General features: G+C 37.7%; 1 pseudogene; it reads left to right on the top strand.

Moving 5' to 3' along the window:
- The first annotated feature begins 3,347 nt into the window (after positions 1 to 3,347).
- LOC140608285 (nuclear transport factor 2 pseudogene) lies at positions 3,348 to 3,737 on the top strand (annotated as a pseudogene).
- Positions 3,738 to 24,438: the final 20,701 nt, after the last annotated feature.

Here is a 24,438-nt window from a genome sequence, read left to right as displayed (position 1 = left end):
ACTGTTTATCAGTTATAAGAAATTTATGATTGAATTGTATGATTCTATATAAATTCTATATAAAGTCACAGACCTGACATTTATTAGGGAAGACCCCATGCCTGTAATTTTTGTGTGCATTAATAACAATTTTAAGTGAAAGTAAAAAGAAAATAAAGAGTGTCTTTAACTATAGGTCCACCAATAGGAATGTAAATAATAAATATACAAAGACAACAAACACTTTACACATTGAAAAATATAGGCAGAGTTGTTTGGTCTTGAAATTGTAGGGAACAGGGACCCATGCATTTTCTAAGGACTAAGGCATGACATGATACAAACGGTATTTATTTTAAAGAAGATTTGTCTGATGGATCAGGGAAGGTGGAAGAGCAGGAGACTCCGGAGTCACTAGGTAGTAATTAATGTGATAAAAGAGGTGAGATGAGCCTATGTGGAGATACTTAGTCATAAGAGATGGTTGTTAATCCTTCATATGCACCATATTCTTAGAAGACAACAACATTTACACAGTGGTGCTTGTTTAGCTCAGAGAGATACTCGTCAAACACATCACTTGCCTCCATTTTACTTGAGACTTAAAAAGAATAATAATCCTTAAGATGTTCCACATGTGCTTTTCAAAAGCTCTTGTAGCTAAGCCAATAAACCAATTAGATCAGCCTAAACACATTCTTACCATTTTGAGAATTTCCTGTACCTTATGCATGTGTAAACATTTAAGGCATTATAAACATTGTAAGAGTAGAGAAACACAATTCAGACATCTGTTTGTCAAAGGAAGTTCTCTCAAGTTTCTATTTCCACAAATTTCATAAAAATTTTCACAGAGAAGTATCAGTAGATGAAAACAAACAAACGTGGATTTAACATGCGGACAGTAAATGATTATCAGCACTGTAATTCCATTATTTAGTAGTCCTAGATGCCCATTCATGTGCTATAGCTTAATCTGAGAATGACTAAGGGAAAGAACTAATTTTCTTAGAAAAAAATAATTCTAGGGATCCCTGGGTGGCGCAGCGGTTTGGCGCCTGCCTTTGGCCCAGGGCGCGATCCTGGAGACCCGGGATCGAATCCCACATCGGGCTCCCGGTGCATGGAGCCTGCTTCTCCCTCTGCCTGAGTCTCTGCCTCTCTCTCTCTCTCTCTCTGTGACTATCATAAATAAATAAAAATTAAAAAAAAAAAGAAAAGAAAAAAATAATTCTAATTATACAAACATACATACTTATGTAAACACCTTCACAGGTCTTATAAAAGAAATTTTTAATTAAAGGGGACTCTAACAAAGATAAATCAACCAATCTAGAATGCTTTAAAAGAACACCAAAAGGTGAGCCATTAAAAAAAACATTGGGGTGCCTAGGTGGTGGAGTCAGTTAGCATTTGACTCTTGGTTTCAGCTCAGGTTGTGATCTCAGGGTCAGGAGATGGAGCCCCCAAGTTGGGCTCCACTCAGAGTTTGCTTAAGTTTCTCTCTCCCTTTCCCTCTGTGCCCTCCTCCCCCCAGCCTTGCGTGCGCGCGCGCACACACACACACACACATACACACTTTCTCTCTCTCTCAAATAAATCTTAAAAAAAAAGGAAACGTATCTGTTCTGTGATTTACATTTTACAAAGTGTCACTACATATATAGCATTGGTCATGATGATGGTGATGAGGATGAATATTTCTGTCTTGGCCATGACAATGACTTGGTTTCCAATAGATATAGTTTAAAGGGTATACTATAGACAAATTCATACCATTTGTTACTACAGGACATTGACTTTCAAGTATCTCCTTCATCATCTCCCCTCCAAAACCTCCCCAACAACACCCCTATCACCCTCAGTCATCACACAGAACATATAACATTCTCCTGAAGCCTTGTTTTTAATCCTAAAAATTTATATGAGCTTCAAATATTCTGTCATAATGTGTCCATATTCATTGTGATATAAATGGTTCTCCCCACCTCCAAATCTTTCAGGAAAATGTAGTATGTTCATCACCTGGCTTTGAGGACACCAGCACACTATGTCACATATGGCCAGCTCGTTGGGAGAAGCACTTCTATAATGTTGAAATATCAGGTCCCAGTGAACTAAAAAGTAGGTACAAAAAGAATATTCAGCCCTAAAGCTCCATCTTTCTGCCTATTACCTTGGTACTCATTCATCCTTCTAAAATATTAGGCTGCAACTCTCAAGGAGAGGAGACCTCATCCTTTTAGTTCATGATACATACTGACTTCCCAGCCAGAGAAGAGCAGACCAATGTAATACAAAAGGAGGAGCCAAGAGGTTAAGACACCAAAAGAAGAACATACAGAAATATAAAAGCTTTTGATTTCCCTCCATTCCTAGTTTTTAGTTTTTAGTTTTCATTTCTTACTATTACTAGCCATTTGCAGTTTTTTATTCATTAAAGTACTTCCTTAGGAATTGAGTCTGACATTCCCCTAGAGGTTGGATTCTTTTTTTTTTTTCCAAAGGTTGATTCTGACCATGTTCATTCACCTGCATTTTGAACTTTTTTTCCATTAAAACGGAGAGCTTCACAGTTAACCACAGATACTGTTTTCTACAAAAGGGAAATAGACACAATATGCTATAGTCCTATCTAGAACATTAGGAAATTAATTCTCCATCTTTGCTATTTCTTCCATGAGTCAACCTGGGGCCAAGTGATAACTTAGCTTCTTAAAGTCTTCCAATTTTCTCATTTGACAGTACATCTAGAAGTTACTAAATTGAATCTGGTCATTGTTTTGATAACTTTTTTTTTTTTTTTTTTTTTAACCACAGTCCCATTGTGGTAAAAAAAAAAAAAATCACCTTTTATTTATTTGTCATCTCAAGTCATGATGTTGTACCACCAGGTCCATTGAACATTTTATGCAGTGCATAGCAGATAACAAAAAAATACCAAATCTGTGCCCGCCCTTGGGTGAGTGTAGGGACTAGTGCATTGGGGATGGGGTTGGGTGGTAGGAATGTACTTAGGCCACCAGGAGCCTCTGCTGTACATTGGGGGGCCCCAACCCCCCAAAAGTCATGCACAACCCAGGCTATGGGATGGGGCACAAGAGGGACAGCCAGGCACCTATCTCATGGTAATGTGCAGAGTCCTAGCCTTTCTCCCCTGTGCCAGACTGCCTGGATGGGGATCTTTAGGTCCTTCCTGTGTGGCCTAGTCCAGCCTGCCCAAGTTCCACAGTTCTATCAACAGGTTAGCTAGCCCCCTGGCCTCACATCCTGCCACCTGCTCGCCAAGGATCCCAGGGTGGGCAAGGGACCTTAGCCAACTCTGGGGTCAATACTGGGTCTCTAGGGAGGGCCAGCGGTGATCCAGAATGGGAGACAAGCCAATTTGGAAGCAGATTGGATCCAGCTTCATTCAGCATTGCTACTAATTATTTCATAATGACAGAACCTAATAGATGCATTTTATATTGATGCGTCCAGCCTTACATGGGAGGATGGTAATTCCCAGAAATTCCTGGGGAAAGTTGCCATTGTGGAGAAGTTGCCTAGCCTTTTGTTCCAGAAAATCCAGCAGAGCACCATAGTTCAGGACCATTAGCCCAGCCAGACAGGCGTATCACGGGCATAGTTGTGGGCTAGCTCAAGGCAATGAAGATCCCATCATGGGCTTCCACCAGATGTTCCCACTAAATAACATCAGTGATGCATGGGTTTGCACCAGTGGCATGTTCAGGCTTGCCCTGCACTTCTTTGGCTGACTTCCTTCCAGGCTGGTGTTCTTGCTGTTTCCTCATCCTCCTCTTCCTGACACTATTTGCAAATGTCCAGGTGCTCGGAATACCAGCCACAAAGGAGCAGGGCAGCAGTGGGAGCGGGTGCTGTGTGCAGCTACTCCAGCTTATTCTGTGTGATGTTTGAATGCTGGATTGCTTGCATCTGACTGAAGTGTTCTCCATTGTCTGCCTTGGAAAGACTTAAGTAATGCAAAAGGTTGTCTTTGTTTTTGTTTTAATCTACTGACAAGTTGCTCGGTTACCCAAAAAATGTGAAGGTGAAAGCATCTGCCTCACTGCTCAGATACTGATTTGTTTGGATGCTTCAATGTCTCATGATAAAACAATAAGAACAACAACAACAACAACAAAACATGAAAATTTTCTTTAAAAGAAAAAGACAAGCCCAAACCTAGTAAAACAAAGAATGTGGTTAATATCTCTGCTGGATAAGGGACCATATTTACTGTCATTTAAGGTTCACCAAACACAAGTTAATTCAATGACTCCAGGGAATCCAGCTAATAAGCAGAGAAGCCATAATTCAAATCCAAGTCTGATGGACCCTGCAAGGGAAGAAGTCCTTGATCATTTTACTGACCTGTGTCCCTCCCTTTAAAGCCCAACCCAGATAATTTAAGCTCTTAAATTTTCTTTTCCAGTGTAGATAATGTTCTTTCAATTCCTATTTCCCCAACAATGTATGCAAATAAATGAAAAACCAAAAATAATTTTTAAAAAGGAATGGCCTATTAAGGAAGAAGAAAACCTAGAAAAGTAAGCCTTTGTACTGTTTAAGCCTTTTTTTTTCATTATTTTAAATTTGTTTTCTGAAAAGTAGTAAGAGAAAAAGACTAAGCAATTCTAGCCTCTGGCAAGACTCCTTAAAGAAATCCCCTCATGTTGACTCTAAGATGGTGCATTGTTGCTTAGGTATATTTTCGCCTTAGAATTACAGTACATTTGGGATGTCTGGGTGGCTCAGCGGTTGAGCGTCTGCCTTTGAGTGTCTGCCTTTGGCTCAGGGCCTGCCTGATCCCAGGGTCCCAGGATCGGGTCCTGCATTGAGCTCTCTTCATGGAGCCTGCTTCTTTAACCCTAACCCTCTTCCTGTGTCTCTCCCTCTCTCTCTGTGTCTCTCATGAATTAATAAATAATATCTTTTAAAAAATTACAGTACAACTAGACTTCTCTGCAACATAAAGTTCAGAATTCCAAGATGACTTTTAACTCTGCTTTTAAGTTATAAGAAGTTTAGAGGAAGTTTAGGGGAAATTGAAGAAAATTTGTTTGGAAAAGCTACTTCAATAGTAAATAAAAGGACTAGAGTATATGCATGTTTGTTATGGTCAGAGAGGGTCTAACTCAACCCAAAAGCTCCCCAAAGCAGCAAGGGAAGCACCTTGACCTTTAATAATGCTGACCAAAAGCTTTTGTCATAACATGTCAAAATTGTGGCTGATTGGCTAAGTACTTCTAAAAACCTAGAAACTCTGTCAGGTCAAAGTTGAAGTATGCTAACATAGACTCAGAAAAAAAACAAAAAAACAAAACAAAACAAAAAACTGTTTTTGCCTTTTAAACAACCAAACTTGTTAGATACTAGTTTTCCTTAGTGTCACATAGCAGTTTCCTAAGCACCACATTTCTTTTAGGATGATACTTTACTTTTTTGTCATTGATTTGATCTCATTCCTGTTGTCACCATCACTGTCATCTCTGTCGTCCTGTAGTACCTCTTCCCATTTACCTTTTGTCCAGCGGACATTTGTGTGTTGAGAATGATGCCTTATGGTTGGCTAAATTCATGTCTCTTACCACGTGGATTGTTACAATAACAGTACTTATTTCTCAATGGTTTTCAAAGTTACACAGCATGATACTAGAGAAAGTAAGAAAAAGGGTAAAAGTCAATTTTTTTGACGAACATGACAAAAATAATATAGAACATAGAATATTAATATCCATCTTTATGATCAATTTCTAGTGTTATTAAACTCTTTAAAATTCTTTTTCAAGGGCAGTTCAAGCATATTTGAGTAATTCTAAATTGAGCTATTTACATTTTACAGATTGAGTTTATATCTTCTTTCTCCAAAAAGAAAATAGACAAATGTCATGGTCTATTTTTATTAGAAAGAATTTTCTAAATGTGCTGGCTTTAAGAAACCAAGAAACAAATTGCTTCTATAGTAGTATATCCAAGAGCCTTTCCAAAGGAAAGATAAAGATTTATATTATTACTTGTTTACAGTGTCTCAAAACCACTCATACAAACAGACATGACCCACAGTATGATTGAAAGTAATCTAGAGCACATTGTGTGTGTGTGTGTGTGTGCCCGCGCACAACACACATATTTGTTTTTAATTTGTTATATGTGTGCCTGTTTGAAACAGTTCACTCTCAGTTACTAGCTCACTGCATTTACAGACTGAAGACTTATTCATAAGGAAATGATGATGTATATCCTCCGCACAGCAAAGGCAATGGCAGTTTTGAGATATGACTTATGTTCTAAGAACCCTTGGTGTGCAAATGGAATAGATCATTCAGACAATTTATGAAAAATATATACAAAACAATATGTTTTCCATAAATATCTTTTTGGTAATATTGAAAATGTAGTTAGCATATTTGTAACATGCCCGCATATCTTATTTTATTCAATTGCCAGAACTAAAGTTGAACAGCATTGAAGCAACAAGGAAGAAGCAATGTGAGGTGAGGAAACTGACTTCAGTGCTGTGCTCCAGAATCTGTGTAGAAAGATTATATGACAAACAGAAGAATTCCAAGTTATGTCAACCTATACATTTTTAACTTTCCCAATTCTAAACTAAAACTAATCAAATGCAGCTATTTTCTCCCCTACATTTCTAGAATGGCTCATGCACAGATCTTGCTGTTTACCCAAGAACCTTGCTCATAAGTAGACAAATATTTCTAAATATAAGATTCCAAGGTGAGTTGCAGCAGATGCCATGTGAAATTCTGAACAGCGCAGATGGCCCATCAACAGTTAATTAAGTAGCAGGCTCTAAACGGGTGGGTTGCAGACCCAATGGCTGCAGTCAATTCTAGGGTCCTATAAAGAGGAAACCAAAACTTTTGGGGAGTTGGCCTCAGGGTTCTGAGACATCATTGGGAGAACCAGACAGCAGGGCACACACCTATACATACTCACAGGTACACACAAGCCACAAAACAGACCAGAAGAATGATGTCAAGACAAAGACAGTGGCTTGGGATATGGGTAATGAGAGCTAAAGTCCTCAGCACAGGTCTTAAATCTTTGTCAGCATCTTTAATCTTGTTTAATGCAACTGGGATGAAAAGTCATTAGCCTTTCCCATCTGTTCACATAATTATATAAAACAAACGTAGGGTCCACATCCTAGGGCTGAATATCCCTGTCTACACTCACTGGCCCCTAGGTGCTTCCCACCCCAAAATCTTTAGAGCACACTGTGGATATAAGAACAATACTTCATAATAATCAAGGCAAATTGTTTTTTTCATGAAAATATGCAAGTCACTTAAGCTCTCTGGGCCTTGAGTTCTCCATCTGTAAAATGGTTCTATTAGCACTGGGGTAGAAATGTAGGAGGATAAAATTAGCTAATCCATGTGAGAACAGAGCTACATACATTATAATTGTAGGTAAAAAGTATAAGCTGTTGCAATGATGATGATGATGATAGTGTCTTCCTCAAGATCAATTTCTAATATATCATTATTTGATTATATAAATCAGTACCTGGCACACAATAGGCATTAGATAAATGTGTGTTGAAAGAATCAGCCTCTATTGAATATAACGGCATAACTCTGTGGGATGGATACTACATCATGTCACAAAGAGAATGAAGCTCATCCTAAGGGAGTTTAGATGAATAACCTCACTTGGCTAATAACCATTCAAAGTGGGTGAGCAGAGAGGTTTCCACTATACCCTCTTCTATAATGGATGTCAATCCGCAGTCATTGGGGCAGGTCTCACTTGATCAACACAGCACACCTGTGAAGCAGAGAGCAGGTTTTTACTTCAGATGTGAGTTAACTAATGTCCAAAGGGTAAAACATATTGGCTTAGATCCTTGTGTATGTCTTGGACAAATGGATCGTAAGTGAATTTTAGTGATGTGGGCACGGATCGGATTTCCACCATCCAAGTGATGAGCCTAACCCAGTGGACACCTCTGGGCAAATAGGAGTGAGAGAAGTGACGTGTTGTGTTGCCAGACTTCATTATGGCTGTCATTTGGCCTGTAAGCTTTTGACACAATGACCCATACTATAAAAAGGTCTTTATTCCTCACACTGCCTACCACCATGAATATGCTATTTTGCACATTAAAAAGTACATCATTATGTATTTAAATGCATCTTCTTTCCCTTTTATTTATTTCTTACATTCTCCTGGAATAAGATGTGACAAGCATTACAAATGTTGCTCTCCTATTGAAAATATTTTTCACAATGACTTTGATGCAGTAGAATATGATTCTTCAAAAGATATTATGATTGCCAACTGTGAGAAGGGAACAAGAGACAGCGCTGTCTACCTGGTCATGGATTATTCTTTATTAGAATACATTTGACAACAGAAAATATCTCTGTTTTTGAAAGACATATTGATAATACTACTAATATATAAATATAATAATAACTAAAGTTAATGTACTTAATATGCATGAGACATGCTCCAAGCAAATTACTCTTCATACAGAGATGCTAGTTAGTACCCTGCTCTTGGTCACACAGCTACTGAGGAGCAGAGCTGGGGCTGAATGCAGGTGTCTCATTCAGAGACTGTGTTCTCCTTGGTAGTTACAACACAGAGGCTATGCTTTGCAGGTGCTTAAGAATGCCAATCACTTTCAGGTGCCACCAGTTTGGCAGTTAAAGCACCTTCATGCCTTCATGAAGCAAAACACTGTGCATTAGCAGCTTTTATACAACATGGCTAGAACATACAGGCATGGGTGGAACATCACTGCTTTTTTTTTTTTTTTTTTTTTTGTAAAACTCCTTTTGAAGACAAGCTTTACTATGACATTCAATATTCCTTATAAAAGACATGTAGGAAAACTCAGATTAAACACAAAGTTGCCTCTTCTGACTAATTAATATACTTCCTTTTATTAGAAGAGGGGAGCCATAAAACCTCTGATTTTCTGTTTCCTCCAGCTACTAGGAAGCTCTGTGAGAATACTGAAATTAATTGTAGAGCTTTACAAAGCTAGAATTTTTTATTCTGATTATTTCTTTCTTTTACTCTCTATAACTTGACTCCATGTTATTTTCATTTTAATGTAATGCAAGTTAATGAAATACGATTGCTTTAATGTAAACATTTTTAGTTTTTTTTAATGTATTTTAGTTTTCACATCTTGAAATAGATCCAGTCTTTCAGAGAAAGCAACCAAACTGGACTTTAGTGGGTGATTTTTGTTACAACTTTGGTGGAGTGAATGCTCTAATTTTAACATTTGCATCATTCACTGTCCTGGACAGACTCACTGTTTTCCGGAACCCCGATAGGTATAGATGTGTTTGAGAAAAGATTATAATTTTATTTGACATCTTCCAATAGACTCCTCTTATATTTCAAAATTATACTGAAAATGTTACATGAAATCCGAAGGGATAATAAGACTATTATCAATTTTAAAAAGTCATTCACATAAATCAATCACATTAGATTATAATTATAACCCTTATTCACATCAGGCCAATAAAAGGGTTGATCTTTGACATATAGCTCTGGGCAAAATTGATCCAAAGTCCTAACTGCAGTATAAAGGCTTTTTGAACAAAAACATAATATGTGAATTGGTTCTTAAGGAGATACGGAGAATTATTGGGCAGACTTCATCAAGATAAAAGGATACTTGATGGCATTTACAAAAACCAGAAACTCTTGACTCATTTAAATATTAATATGACACACAGAACATTTAGCATCATTCTTCTAAGTATTAGTATAAAAAGTTCAACAAAAGGAATACCAAGTGCTTTAGGAACATATATGGATTCTTTAGGAATTCTTTCTAATTTGGTAGAAGCTAAAGTACTTCATTACAGACTTTATTGTTATGTAATCTGAAAGCAACACATTTTTAAAGGGAAAAAGAAAATATATCTCAGTGAGCACCTATTATTTTATTTTCTTCTTATTCTTTATTATTTTCCTATTATTCTTTTGTTTTATTATTGTATTTCCCTATTATTATGTTCTCTTATTTTTGTTTCCCACTAACAAAAATAAGATATCTGGTTCATTGAATAGAAAAAATACAACTTTATATTTTTTCTCCATTAATACTCACAGTTCAAAAGTTAGAAGTCACAAAATTCTAATATACAAGCCTCTTTATTACGATAAAGCAGAAAGAAAGCCCCAGAGAGACACAAAATGTACCATGTGACCTGGCAGGTCACGTGACTTAGGGATTTTATTGCTATTCAGCAAATTTTAATACTTAAGACGTGATAACTGTAGGACATAAACATTTTTCTTAGTTAAAAAAAAATTGTTAACTTAAAATAACTAGAACTTGGTGGAGAAAATGAGGTACTTTCCAGCATAAGAAAGTCTCATCACCACTTCCCTGGCAGAGGAGAGGTAGTAGGACAATAATGGAAACAGGACAAGAAAGGGAAAAAGGACCTACTTTGAATCCAGTCATAGCAAACAACTTCTATTTGAAGCTATTTAGTTGCTATTTTTCTTCCGGGGGGGTACTACACTCTAAGTTCCCACAAATTCTGCCAATAAATGACTGTGAGGTCCCCTTTTCTATGTAACACTGTTCAAATGTTACCAATTGTATGAGGAATTAATCAGATAGTGATCCCAACCCTTGGAATTCAGCTGATGAACCCCCATAGGAATAAAAAAGCCAATTAGTATTAGCAAATACAGTTTATCGGAGTGAAATAGGCAAAACTTTTCTGTAGCTAAATAAGCTACATAAGCTTTTATGTATTTTCTTCCCCTTACTAGGGGAAAAGCTACAAAAAGTTTTAAGCCTTGAGTGCAAGAATTCCAAACCTAAGAATGTTTCCTACAGAAATGACCAGTGATGTGTACAAATAGATTTTGACAAGTAGGTACAACAGTGAAAGGCTGAGACAATACGAATGATCAGCAGCAGGAGTTTATGTATCTAAGACTATGTGAACACTGAGTACTTTCAGCAACTAACAAATGGTGACATAGAAGAATATTCATGAGATATTTTTATGTGAAAGAAGCCAGAGAGAAATTAACAATTATTAATTATGACATATTAAAGTTACATTGGTTGCTATAATTTAAAAAAAATCTCGATGTTGTCAGGCTTTCAAAAATAGAAAACTTATTTCTTAACGTGTAAAGTCACATTGTTAGGAAGCTTTCCCTCATACAATCGTTTAGGGGCCCATTCTGATAGAAATTCTGCTGTCTTCGACTGGCGACTTTCCTAGGTCCCTCTGACAATACCCAGCTGGCAACAGAGGGAAGAAAGAGTAGAAGATCATGGGCCAGTCCTGGGAGTGGCTTGTATTATTTCCACTCTCATTTTGTTAGCCAGAACATGGATGCTGGGCCACACTAGGATATGTAGTGTAGATGTATCCAAAAATAAAATAGAGGATTCAAACAGTTTTAATGTACTTGCTCACCAGGTTTGGCCAAGGACCTCGACTTTGCCCCTGTGTGCGCATGTGTGTGTGTGTGTGTGTGTGTGTGTATACATATTCATGTATGTACATACATTTTCCCTTAGGTAGTAGGATAATAACATTTTTATTTTCTCATTTATACCTTTCCATATTGTAATTTTTTCCAGAATTTGTATATTAATTTTATAATTAAAAAAGCTTAAAGAAGCTACCAATGCTGAGATTTCATTATGGAATTGCTTTATATCCCCCCCCTCCCTGAATTCACCTTAGTGTGAACATAAAGGTAAAGGTAGAAATATCTAATTATGGAAAAATATATTTTCTATAATTAACCCATATATGAATTGAAATTGAATTTGGAAAAAAGAGTAAGGTTGTTCATCATATAGAAATGCATTCTGGTATACTTTATATGTAACATATTAATTAGCAAAAGTATATATTTGTTTTATCGAGAAAAGGAGTATATGTATATTACATATGTAGCAAAAGTGTTCATATATTTTATATATTTATATATAACCTATATTATACATATAACATATGTACATAATTCCAGGCACAGCTCCTTTGAACCAACAATGGAATGTTCCATTAGAAATGTTCACCAACAAGGGTCGCCTGGGTGGCTTAGTCAGTCAAGTAATTTCAGCTCAGGTCATGATCTCGGGGTGGTGAAATCGAGTCCCAAGTTGGGCTCTGCACTCAGCATGGAATCTGCTTAAGATTCTCTCTCTCTGGTACACTCAGCTCACATGCATGTTCTCTTTTCTAAAAAAAAAAAAAAAAAAAAAAAAAAAAAAGTTCACCAACAAGGTGTGTCTCTATCTCAAAGCACTGTCCATATCTTCATAGAATGGTGGTTAAAAACAGTATAAAGGGACAGGAAAAAAAAAAAAACTGTGCATGGAAAAAAGGATACATTTTAAGAGATCAAAAAGTCTTCTGCAGCATTCTCTGAGTCAAAAGTGCCAAGTAGAAACAATAAGGTTCTGAGAAGCAAGAGAGAACATGGCATGCGAATGTCCCAAATGAGGCATTCAGCAGAAGTGACCACATGGCAGCCATCCTCTCAATGCCTGGGGGATAAATCCAATCTCCTCAGTTGGGAAAAATGAAGTGGAAGTTTCACACATCTTTCCCCACCTGCTTCTTAAAGTACCTACATCACTTGCTTTCCTATGAGATCTTAAAGAAAAGCAATAAAATACAAGCCCCAGAGGGCATAGAAAAGATCCTGAAGACCCAGATGGCTTGCCTTTATAGGACTGACCAGCCAGACTGATTTAACTGTGAATAGAGGACACGGAGTACAGAGAAGACCCCTTTCCCTTTACTATATTACTTGCCCTTGTCCTGAAGGGCAGAGAAGCTACCACTTCCAGATATGGCCAACTTCACCTTGGCTGGCGGTTTTGCTTCTAACATAACCCTCCTCTTTGTGGAGACCATGTCTATACTGTGCTGGAGTCTCAACCTGACGAGCTCCCAGTAAGGGAAAGAGAATTAAGGGGATCTGGCTGGCATGGAAAATTTAAAGTCATGTCTGTGGGCAAGGTCTCTGGTACCTGCTGTCACGGGGATCTTTGAGAAGAATTCGACCCAGAAGGCTTTCATCTGTGTGGGCTTTGCTTCTGCCCTCTCCAGAGAGCATCAGCTCATATTTTGGCAGCAACCATTAGACTTTTTTTTTTCTTTTTCAATGTTAAACCTTTTATACGTCTTTTTTTCATAGAGTATTAGAAAAGCCAATAAATGCAGAGAAAAATCCATCTGACATTTGGAAAGGAACATACTGTACTGTTTTATTTTCCTTCTTTTAATTAACACTAGCACCTGCCTGTCTCTTTGCGTGGCTAGCCCACCACAGACTGATTGGTACAAAGTTATTGTGTGTGATCTTGGTAGGCAAAGCCAGAGGGAGGCCCTTAAAACAGTGGCTGGTTTGTTCCCTTGACGTGAGTGATCCCACACAGAGATGAGAAAAATAGATAGGTGATCTATCCCCATGGCCTGGACTGGATTCTCTCTGGAATCTGTGAAGAAACAAGTACATTTAAGGGCAGTGGTAACCTCTTTACTGAAGGGGGGAAAAAAGATGAACAAATTATACATCGGAGGTAGCTGTGTAGAACAAAATGCCAGAAATTGTTCTTCTAAAATTATTTAAACGTAATTATTGTCAGTATGGTGCAACTGACTTCCTGGGGAAGAAAATGAGGGCACACATATTTAAGAGAGAGGTATCCTGATTTGTGCATACTTAGTATTATTATGTGTATGACCCACACAAGCTCTGGGGTTGGGGGGAAAGAACTGACCCAGCAAGGAGACAGAAAACCACATAAAAACATGTGTTTACTTTTAAAGTTCATTCCTATTAGCCCATCCAACTTATAGTTTCTCTTTAAAGTAGGTTTTATAGACAAATGGATACTAAAAAGGTTAATTTTCCAAGTAAACATTTATCTTTAAGTAGAGTATTACGGAAATGCCAGTTCCTTTTTCCTTAATTTTTCTTTAATTTTGACTATAGATATTGGTGTACTCTCTCATGGACAGAAGAATTTGTGTCTTTTCAGGGCAACTGAGTTCCCCAGGGGGTTGCCTGGGTATGTTTCCGTCCAGCAGGATGCTTAAACTCATAGCTGATTTATATTTCCCATACAGCATTCAAAGTTCAGGCTTCCTGTGTCTCTTCAATCATGGGAGATGCTGGTGTCTTCAGTTGTCAGTTGTGTGCATTTTGAAGCTGGGAGAAACCAGATGGCAGGACCCTAGGAGCCAGGCAGGAATGGAAACCAAAAACTATGAGTTCTGTTCTTCACTCAGCCAGTGACTCAGGCTGTGATCTCAGACAAGTCACTTAACCATTATTAACTCCTTAATTATTCCATCTATAAAAGAAAGCTTAGTGAAACATGAGGCAATATAACACTTCAGAGAGAAAATTATGAACCTAGGTCTATTTGAAGAAGCATTTGTGAAACATTGTCAAAGGTGAGTCAGAAATTGTGCCTTGAACCGCTTTTTCATAACACTGTACCTGTCTCTGGGCTGGAGAAGGATTTGGAATTCATTGGGTTGTGACTCTCCCCAATGCTTCATCCAAGTGATGCTATACAAGACTATCTCAGAATATTAGATATTTTGCTTTCCTCTGAGGAAAAGTTTTAGGATTATTTTCAATATCTTAAGTAAGACTTAGTTCTCAACTGAGAATATACAGGTTTTCCTCCATATTTCTACAAACTTGTACCAGACACTTGTTATAATAGTGCACACAGTAATTTTTAAAAAATTAATAAAGGTGAGGACCTCAGAGTATAAATTAGATATGGAAATTGTTATCAGCTCGTTAGTCTACGGGTATGATTCTCAGTTTGGAAATTGTTATCAATCCTATGTATCAATTTAACTAGCTTCTACTTTACCCATAAGTAGGGTTGATACATACAAACATGGGATGCCAGTTAAATTTATGTTTCAAATAAATGATGGATTATTTTGTAAGTATGTCTCATGCAATGTGTGGTATATACTTATATATTCTTTGTTTTTGTGACATTCAAATTTTAGTTGGCATCCTGTAATTTTAACTTACTGAACCTGGCCATCCTCTTTGTAAGTCAAGTTTTCACCTTGAAAACTGTTCTAATTGCTATTTTGTGTCACTGCACCTCCTCTTCTGAGGTGGCCTTGGACCCTCTGTTAAGAACCCTTGACAGAACACAGTAGGAACAAACTGAGGACTGTTGGAGGGGAGGGGGATGGGAGGCTGGGGTAACTGGGTGATGGGCATTAAGGAGGGTGCATGATGTAATGAGCACTGGGTGTTCTATGCAACTGATAAATCACTGACCTCTTCTTTTAAAACTAATAATACATTAATAAACTGAATTTAAATCAAATTAAAAATAAAAGGAATCCTTGACAAAACCAAGGAGAAACTTTTTTGCTTATTTGTCCTTCTCTCTCATCCTGGAAAATAAGTTCTCTCAGAGCAAAGAACCACATTACATTTGTACCATTACTTTGAAGCACAGCCAGCAGTGCACCAGTTCTTTTTTTTTTTTTTTTTTTTTTTTTTTTAAATTTTTATTTATTTATGATAGTCACAGAGAGAGAGAGAGAGAGAGAGGCAGAGACACAGGCAGAGGGAGAAGCAGGCTCCATGCACCGGGAGCCCGACGTGGGACTCGATCCCGGGTCTCCAGGATCGCGCCCTGGGCCAAAGGCAGGCACTAAACCGCTGCGCCACCCAGGGATCCCCTGCACCAGTTCTTAAACACAACCTGTGTGGGTAAGACAGTAATTCCCAGTGACACCATCTCAAGTGCTGTCTCGGGCCCCAGCCTTCTTCTCTGCCAGCAAATTATAGGCACTTACCCTGGAAAGAAGGCAAACCGACCAAAGGAAAATGTCTCACCTCCAGTTTCAGGACACGAATGTGCATTGGCATTAGTTACCAGAACTCTTGCAAATATTTTATTCACATTAACAGTTACAGCACCAAAGGCTGAGTGTGGCTTGCATTTTGTGTGATTTTTTTTTTCACTTATTTTTTCATGTATACAGCAAATATTTTTTAACACATGTATGAAGTGCTTGGCCACTATTATTTATATGTCAATATATATCATATATATTCATATGTATGTATTCTGCAGTGTTGAGCAATAGAGAAGAGTGGGACTCTGGAATTAGAAACAGGTATTCAAAATTCACTTTTGCTTCTTCTTAGCTTCTAAGGCTGGTTTTGCTCCCTTACTGGCCTGGTGTGAAGATTAAAGAGAGAATACTTATAAGACAGTTACCTATCTGGGCCAGAAGAAGAACTTGACAAATGGTAGCTGGCATTTTTTGTTAGTACACATCAAGATTACGACTTTTAAATGACACTATCTACATCAGTTCATATATGCTTTCTTGAGTAGACGTGAAAGAGGTTGGGTTCCAGGTAGGATTTCAGTGTAACTTCAGGGACTCCTATGGGACAGCCACACACAAACACAGAGAGTCATGTGTCACCTGCCACATGAGAGGAAGTGAAACAAGAAAGTTAAGAATGGTCCAGAAGAAAGAATGGCTCAAGAGTTGTGTGCACTCAGACTGTGGCATGACATTGAGGAAATTCCTCAACCTCGTGGAACCTCAGGATCTTCACCTGCAAAGAAAACCTATCGACTTTGCTGTGAAAGGTGAGTAACTTATGAACCTAGAGTGCCTAGCCTCGTGTCCATCACCTACACAGAAGTCACTGAATAAAGATGACTTTCCTTTTTTCTCCTTCTCCCTTTCCTTGAAGGGATCCTTTGCTCTAGTCTTGGTATCAAGCTTACCCATAGTGACAGTGGGGTTGCTTAAACCCACAATGAACCCCTTTGAACAGGACCTCCCTAGGGTTAGTCACTCAGCTGAGTTCGTATTCTCTGGACCTTTTTCACCTTAATATTCTGGGGCATAGTTTGTCCCATGTTCATTAATTTTCACACTAATGTAGGGCCGTGAAAGTCTGGACATACAACTTATATTACCTCTTCCTCCAAGCTAATCTCACTGGTCCATCCCTGCACTTTCTTGCACTGAGCTCAGAGCCAGCTCCTCCATCTCTTTTCTCTTGATGCGTAATCATCACCAATCAAAGTTCCAAACAGGTAAAGCCTCTTTTCATCTCACTTCTAAACACCCTATTGATTCACTGATTTGTTAATTGTTCCAAGTGATTCTGGGTCACCTTTATTTCTTTTTTTTTTTTTTTTCTTCTTGCTTCCCTTTGTCCTCAGGCTGAACTTACCTGCTGACGTATGATATAAATGTACACATAAACCCAGTAGTTTTTAATCACTCTGATCTCCCCAAGGTTATGCTTAAGTCATGTAAATTTGGGGGGGAGTTTTTTATGATGTTTTGTTTTTGGCACATACAACTTAGATGTTGATAGTGTAAAAGGGTCACAGAATGAAAACAAAATATCAGAGAGAGAGAGAGAAAGGCAGAGAGAGACAGAGAGGAGAGAGAGTGCGGAACACCTAAAATGCTAATACACTTTAAAAAGAAACAAATTTAAAAGAGAAAGGAAAAGAATTTTCTTTCACCCCCATCTTTAATCTTTTGTATTAAAAGCACTATTCATTCCTCAATGAGTATCTTCCTTTTGACACATTTTAAGATTTAGTGTATGTGTTCTTGACTATTTATAAAGATGCATTATTTTATTCTTGTTAGAAGAACTTCTTCAGGTAATTTCCTTACACTTGATGTAGCAAAACCAAGATACTAAAGTCTTTTTGAAAGACTAGGAATAGATCCAATTACTGCTTCTTCTGACAAATAATGGCCAATTTGTGCCTATACTCTGAGCACTAAATGTCATTCTCATTGCATATTTTTTTAACAGCATGGCCTTTCATGTAGGAAAAAAACAACAAAAGCAAATTAACAGTAAAATAATAACTATTTTTACTGAGAAAACAATAATAAAATATCATCATTGCTTTGTATTGCCCAACATCTTCCTGATTTTTTATAAAATAGGCACAGGCTTTCACTTTGCTGTAATCCCTGTGAATGAGAAATTTGGGAATGCTTCTAAGTCCATCCAAGTTTGTTGACAGAAGTCTCTGCTAGTTTTTAGTATACAAAACATGATCAAATTTTCTATGCAGAATTGAGAAAGTACCCTTAACTGAGTTTTTTTTTTTAGTCAGTAGACCAAAATTCAGTCAATAATGCTAATCCCCAATGTTCAGCAAATACTGTGCCCATGGTGATTGAAAGAGAAAGCAAAGAATTTGGGAAGGAAGGAAGGAAGGAAGGAAGGAAGGAAGGAAGGAAGGAAGGAAAAGAAAGAAAAGAAAAGAAAAGAAAAGAAAAGAAAGATGAAAGAAAAAAGAAAGAAAAAAGAGTATCCTTTAAAAAAAATCTGTCAGCATCCTCTCACCTACCTGTAGATATCTATGTGGATACGTTCATCCCATCAACCTCTGATCTCACTATCAACCATATGTCCAGGGCAGTCCTGAGCACTTGAGGTAAAACAAAAATGTCCCATTCATTCTCCTTAATTTAACTCACAACCTCAAGGAACACTAAGTATAGTCACTTTTTTTTTTTTTTTTTTTTTTTTTTTTTTAATGAATGGGAAGACTCTAGTAGCTTGGGAAAAAAAAAAAAATCCTAAATTCAGAATTCTTTAGGGGTCCTCACATGGCCTATTCAAATTACAAGTAATCTGTGCCTTGAGCCAAAAAGGCATACTCTAGAGACTAGGGACACACGTCAAGGAAATGTTGGCCACTGCCACAGGATAGAGGTCTCTAGGAGGGAGTTTACTCTAGTGGTGAGGCATGGACTGTAGCCATCAGTTCAGCAGTACAGAAACATGGCCAATGGTAAAAGTTACTTAATGTTTTTCTTCAAGAGTAATATTGACGTATTTTGGAAAAGGTAACTTTGCTTTCCATGTTCATAATAGTTTTATCTGAATGAATTGTTCAAAGTATCTTATTGAGACAATGAGCAGAAAACTAGGGAATATTTTGGTTACTTTATTGCCTGCGCCTACAGGACCAATGATACAACCTTGCCTCTCATCTGTGACCCATAAAATTCCAAAACTTCCATCCTCTTCACAGTTTCACTGCACAGACAAGTCAATGATTATTGTTAACTTTCTATGCACTAACCACTTGAAAATGGCATTTTCTGGATCTCTTAGAAAATTAATGTTTAAGATTATGCTTTTGGAAATAGAAAGGTCAAGGACTTTCATAATTTACTTCTCATATTTCTCATAAAATAGTTACATTCAAAGACTTCTTATACTTTATATGTGCATTAGTTTTATAAGGCTGCCATTCAAAGTGCCATAAATTGGGTGTCTTAACAGAAATATATTTTCTCACAGATCTAAAGGCCAGAAGTCTGAAATCAAGGTGTTGGCAGAGCCATGTCCTCTGGAAGGTTTTAGGGGAAAATCTGTTTTCTGCTTTTCTCTTCACTTCTGTTGGTTGCCAGCAATCCTTGATATTCCTTGGCTACAACTACACCACCATACTCTCTCTGCCTCCTTTGTACATGGTGCTCTTCCTGTGAGTGTCCTCTTCTCTTTATCTAAGGATACAAATCATATTGGATTAGGGTCCACCTAAATGATCTCCTTTTATCTTGATTACATATGCAAACATCTTATTTCCTAATAGGATTGCACTCTGGAGTATTAGGAGTCACGACTTCAATATATCCCTATGAGAGACAGATTCAATTCATAACAACATGTAATGGTGATGTCACAGTTGTCTTTAAATTGGTTTGGGGAGAAAATTGTCATCCACATTAGCAAATTATCTACAGAAGGAACAACTATCCCGTAAACCGGACATTTTGAGTGTTTAATACATAAAATACTGAATAGAGACAGATGACTCCTTTTAGGAGTAACATGGTGAATGTAAACATTTCAAATCAGAAACCTTGAGGCTTTGGAGTTTAAAATTAATCTGAAGGTTATAGATGGATAAATAGTGAATAATTTCAAAAAAGAGCAACATGTTAAAAAATTGATTATAGTACTAAGAATTCTGAGATAGAAGAGTGTGAAGTAAAAAAAAAAAAAAAAAAAAAGAGTGTGAAGTAAATTTACAGTTGTGTTGCTATTGTTGTAATTTTACAGTTTTTTACTCCAAAATGGCCACCATATTTTGTATCTAAAAACAATCAATCACTATCTATAATAGTTCCCTAGTACAGATACCTCTATTTGTACTATCCATAACAAACTACCACAAATGGGGTGGATTAAAGCAATGGAAATGTGTCCTCTCACAACTCTGGAGGCTAGTTTAAAATCCAGTGTCAGCAGAGCTAGTCACTCTGAGACCCTTGGTAGGATTTTTGTTTGCCTCTTCCTTACCTCTGGTGGTGGCCTCAGCCCTGGCATTCCTTGACTGGCAATTTTATCCATCCAGTCTCTGCCTCTACCATGACCTGGCTTTCCCTCTGTGTGTCTGTCTCTTCACCTATTCTTATAAGGATACCCACCATATTTGGTGAGCACCTGCCTTAATCTTACCTTGATTATATCTGCAGAGACACTATTTTGGAATAAGGTCATTTTCACAGATACTGGAGGTTAGGAGTTCTACACAGCTTTTTGGGGGACACAATTCAACCCATAACAGTCTGCCCTCTGATTTGCAGTGCCACATGCTCTCTCCCATAACAAAGTAATACAAACTAATGTGGATTGCGTGAGACTTGATCACTTGATATTTTGAGTGATGTTTTGGGCACCAGTGAGATACTTTCAACATGCATTTTAAAAACCATATTTTGAATAAGACATAGCACTTAGCCTATTTGGAACTGAGAGTTCCTCTGGATTGTGCTGATCTGGAGAACGTGCCACTGCTAACCATTCTCCCATCATTTCACAGGGTCCATGTGCTAGGTAGTCATTTTTTTAGGTAAAATAAATTAAGCTGAATTTCATTTAATAGATTATTTTGAAGATGCCTTTTCTTTCAAGTAATTGGAAACATCAGAAGGTACCCAAACTGTAGTTCAGACTTATTGGTACCAGAAATATCTTTCTGTAGGAATGAATATCTGACTATATGTTAGAAATTAAATGATCCAAGCCTTTAATATTTTTCTCCTGAAAAATTCTATATTTAATTCTGCCTTTTGCTTCAGTTACTTATCTTATCTTAAAAAATGCTTTGAATGATGTATGTAAAGCAGAAACATTACCAGCTCTGAAAATGGCATGAAGATAAATTATTTTATTGTTAGAAGAGGCATCAGATACCTTTGAATAATTTCAATATACCAATTATTTTTAAAGATAAATAGAAGGATATTTATTTTCAAAGATTTTATTTATTTATTTTATTTATTTATTCATGAGAGAGGCAGAGACACAGGCATAGGGAGAAGCAGGCTTCATGCTGGAAGCCTGATGTGGGACTGGATCCTGGGACCCCAGGATCACACCCTGAGCCAAAGGCAGATGTTCAACCACTGAGCCACCCAGGTGTCCCAATAGGAGGATATTTTTGAATGCATTCTAAAATTTTGTGGTAAATTTCTGAATCATTTCGGACATGAAGTCGAATAACATTTGGTAAGATTTCCATTTGCACATATATTAATTATTCAACAAATATCATGCAAATTACTTTCCTCAAGAATTAGAACTTTGCTTCTTAGAAATTTGGGTTTATAGTATGCAGATAAGAGGCATCACCCTGACCTTTTATCTTCTGGTCCACAGGGCTCTCTGCTTTCTTCATATAGGGCCATCTCATGAATTGTCACAAGCTCCAGCCTTAAGGGGCTTCCTCAGTATCTCAAAGAGAATTGGATTAGGTTCTTTCCAGGCTGTGAAATGCAGAGACACTACCTAAATCAGTTTTGAAATACTTGTGGATAATCTTGCTTTATAATAACATACCTGGACAGTTAAGTGTTGAGACAGTGCTTAATGAAGAGGGTGTACGAAACAGCAGAAGGCGCCCAGGACAATTCAGGCATGAAAAATTATACAGTGAACCAGAGTGGCACACCTGCCTCCATTCTGGGAACAAAAACTGTGTGTGACTAACCAATAATCCACCCCAACATTTACAAGGGCAATTAATTAACTGGGAATGCGTGATTCTTGAACACAAACTTGTTCTTATTCAATGCGAGTCATGCAATACAAATTAATGTTGTCTCGAAGACTTAGAATTCTTATGAGTCAATGCCAAAATTCCTACAGTCCCCCATTGCTCCATCCTTTCTTAGAGGAGCAAATTGTATGTGAAGAAATCTCATCAGGTCATGTCAAACTTCACTCAAGACTCAGCCCATCCAGCCTGTGCCACAATTTATTATCATACACCCTAGCTCAGTCATTATGCCCTTAGGTGTCCAAAGGTATTTAGAAAACAATGAGACAACTTCATTAAGATTGGCACATTACCAGAAATCCAGATGCGGAAGGCAGCATGCACAAAAGGGCTGGCAATACAAGTATCTGGTTCATTAGACACCTGAGTAGAGCCAAGAGCATCCATTGGGAATGCATTACCCAGTGTCCATGATTTAGGAGGGGACAGTGCAATAGCATATAAAAGGTGACTGCTCAGTTAAGTAGGTGATGGGGACTGATACTTATTTTAAGGGTGCTTGGCAGTCCATAAGCCCTTTCTTCTACATTATCTTATGGGCCCTCTATAGCAATTCCCAAGGTAAGCTCACGTGTGCTTCCGTCAGAATCAGCAACGTGTGGGTGGTGACCCTAGTGTGTAAGGGCCAGAGCCGGAACTAGTACCTGAGGTTTTGACTCAGGCACCCTAAATCTTCTGGACTGTTAGAGAAAACAGTATAGGGATAACATTCCATTAGTAAAGTAAAATACAGACATTTTAGTCCCATATGGAAATATGTTGTCTTGATTATTCAGATATTTTTTTAAGATTTTTTATTTATTTATTCATAGAAACACACACACACAGAGAGAGAGGCAGAGACACAGGCAGAGACACAAGCAGAGGGAGAAGCAGGCTCCATGCAGAGAGCCCGACGCGGGACTCGATCCTAGGTCTCCAGGATCACGCCCTAGGCTGCAGGCGGCGCCAAACCGCTGTGCCACCGGGGTTGCCCTATTCAAATATTTTTAATAACAGTTATGTTTTCCAGATATTTTCATAAGATTTAAATTATCTAGAGATTTGAATAAATTCAATCTTTCTACGTATTTTAGTAACATTGATTTGGTTTGTACTGTAATAGCAAAATTGCCTCAATTCTCAAACTTCTGTATTAAACAAAATAGAAAATCAGCAAAGAAAATCAGCCAAATGTATGTGATTGTTAGACATCCAGAGTCCCTGGACTGACCCAGCTGTGTAAGGTGGAGTCACTATAGCAAATCAGCAAGAGGGAATATATCTTTGGGTAAGTTATTTGGAGCAACTCAATACTGTCCAAAAAATATAATCAACTTAAATATATAAGGAAAGTCAGAGGATGAATATGTAACTTCTCATGGGCTTCTTGCCCAAGTCAACTTGTCACAAAGTCACCTCTATAGGAGTCACGGGTGGGAAAAGGAGATAGATGCTGCTGAGGGCAGGCCAGATGGGAGGCATGGATTGGCCAGCTGATAGACTGGCCAGCTTCAAACATTTACAAAACTGTCTGGGCCTCAGTGTTCTCATCTGTAAGACGAGGATAGCATTGTGATGAACTGCAAACTACAAATGAACAATACTCAGTGAAGAGCCTGGTCCATGGTAAATGCTCAATAAACATTAGTTCCACAGTGATGATAATTGGAAGTCAATGTTTAAAAATGAGTGGGACACAAAGATCTTTTCTCCTCTGAATTTGAAGCCTTTCTGTGGTACATAATCACACTGTGCTTTTATTTGTGGTTGACTTCCTCACCACGTTCTCCTGATGACCCCATGGACACTCTCCAGTGTCTTCCTATTTTTGCAGAACTGGCTTGTGCAATCAATGACTTCTCATAGTATGTGCTAAACAAATTCTGTTATATAGGATCATGCACCAGCTTTGAGCAATAGAATCGTGTGAAATGATTCAATTGGATTTAATTTAAACTTATATTTCCCCACACCACTCTGAATGTTTCTTCTTGGGATACACAGGGAAACCCTTTGAGAATATAATCAAAACTATGGTGAGTTGCATCATAAACCTATGGAATCTGACCCTGGGTTTGAACATATAGTGCCTAAAACCCACAGCGGGTTTTGCAAAAACAGAGCTAAAAATCTGTTTGCCTCACTTTGGGCCATCAGTAATTTGCCAATGTTATCAGTATATAAGGTGGCAAAAAGAGAAAAAGGAATGTCAGTGGATGTGCTGTTTTTTATTTACTGTTTAAGGAAATCAACTTATTTTTCTTCATTTTGGGCTGACATGCACGATTGCTTTTCCGAAAAACTAGTTATAAAATTCACTATTATACATCAATGGCATATGTTAAGTTCTA

This window comes from Canis lupus, chromosome 17, assembly GCF_048164855.1.
Source record: "Canis lupus baileyi chromosome 17, mCanLup2.hap1, whole genome shotgun sequence".
Lineage (NCBI taxonomy): Eukaryota > Metazoa > Chordata > Mammalia > Carnivora > Canidae > Canis > Canis lupus.
This window is presented reverse-complemented; position numbering and strand designations above follow the sequence as displayed.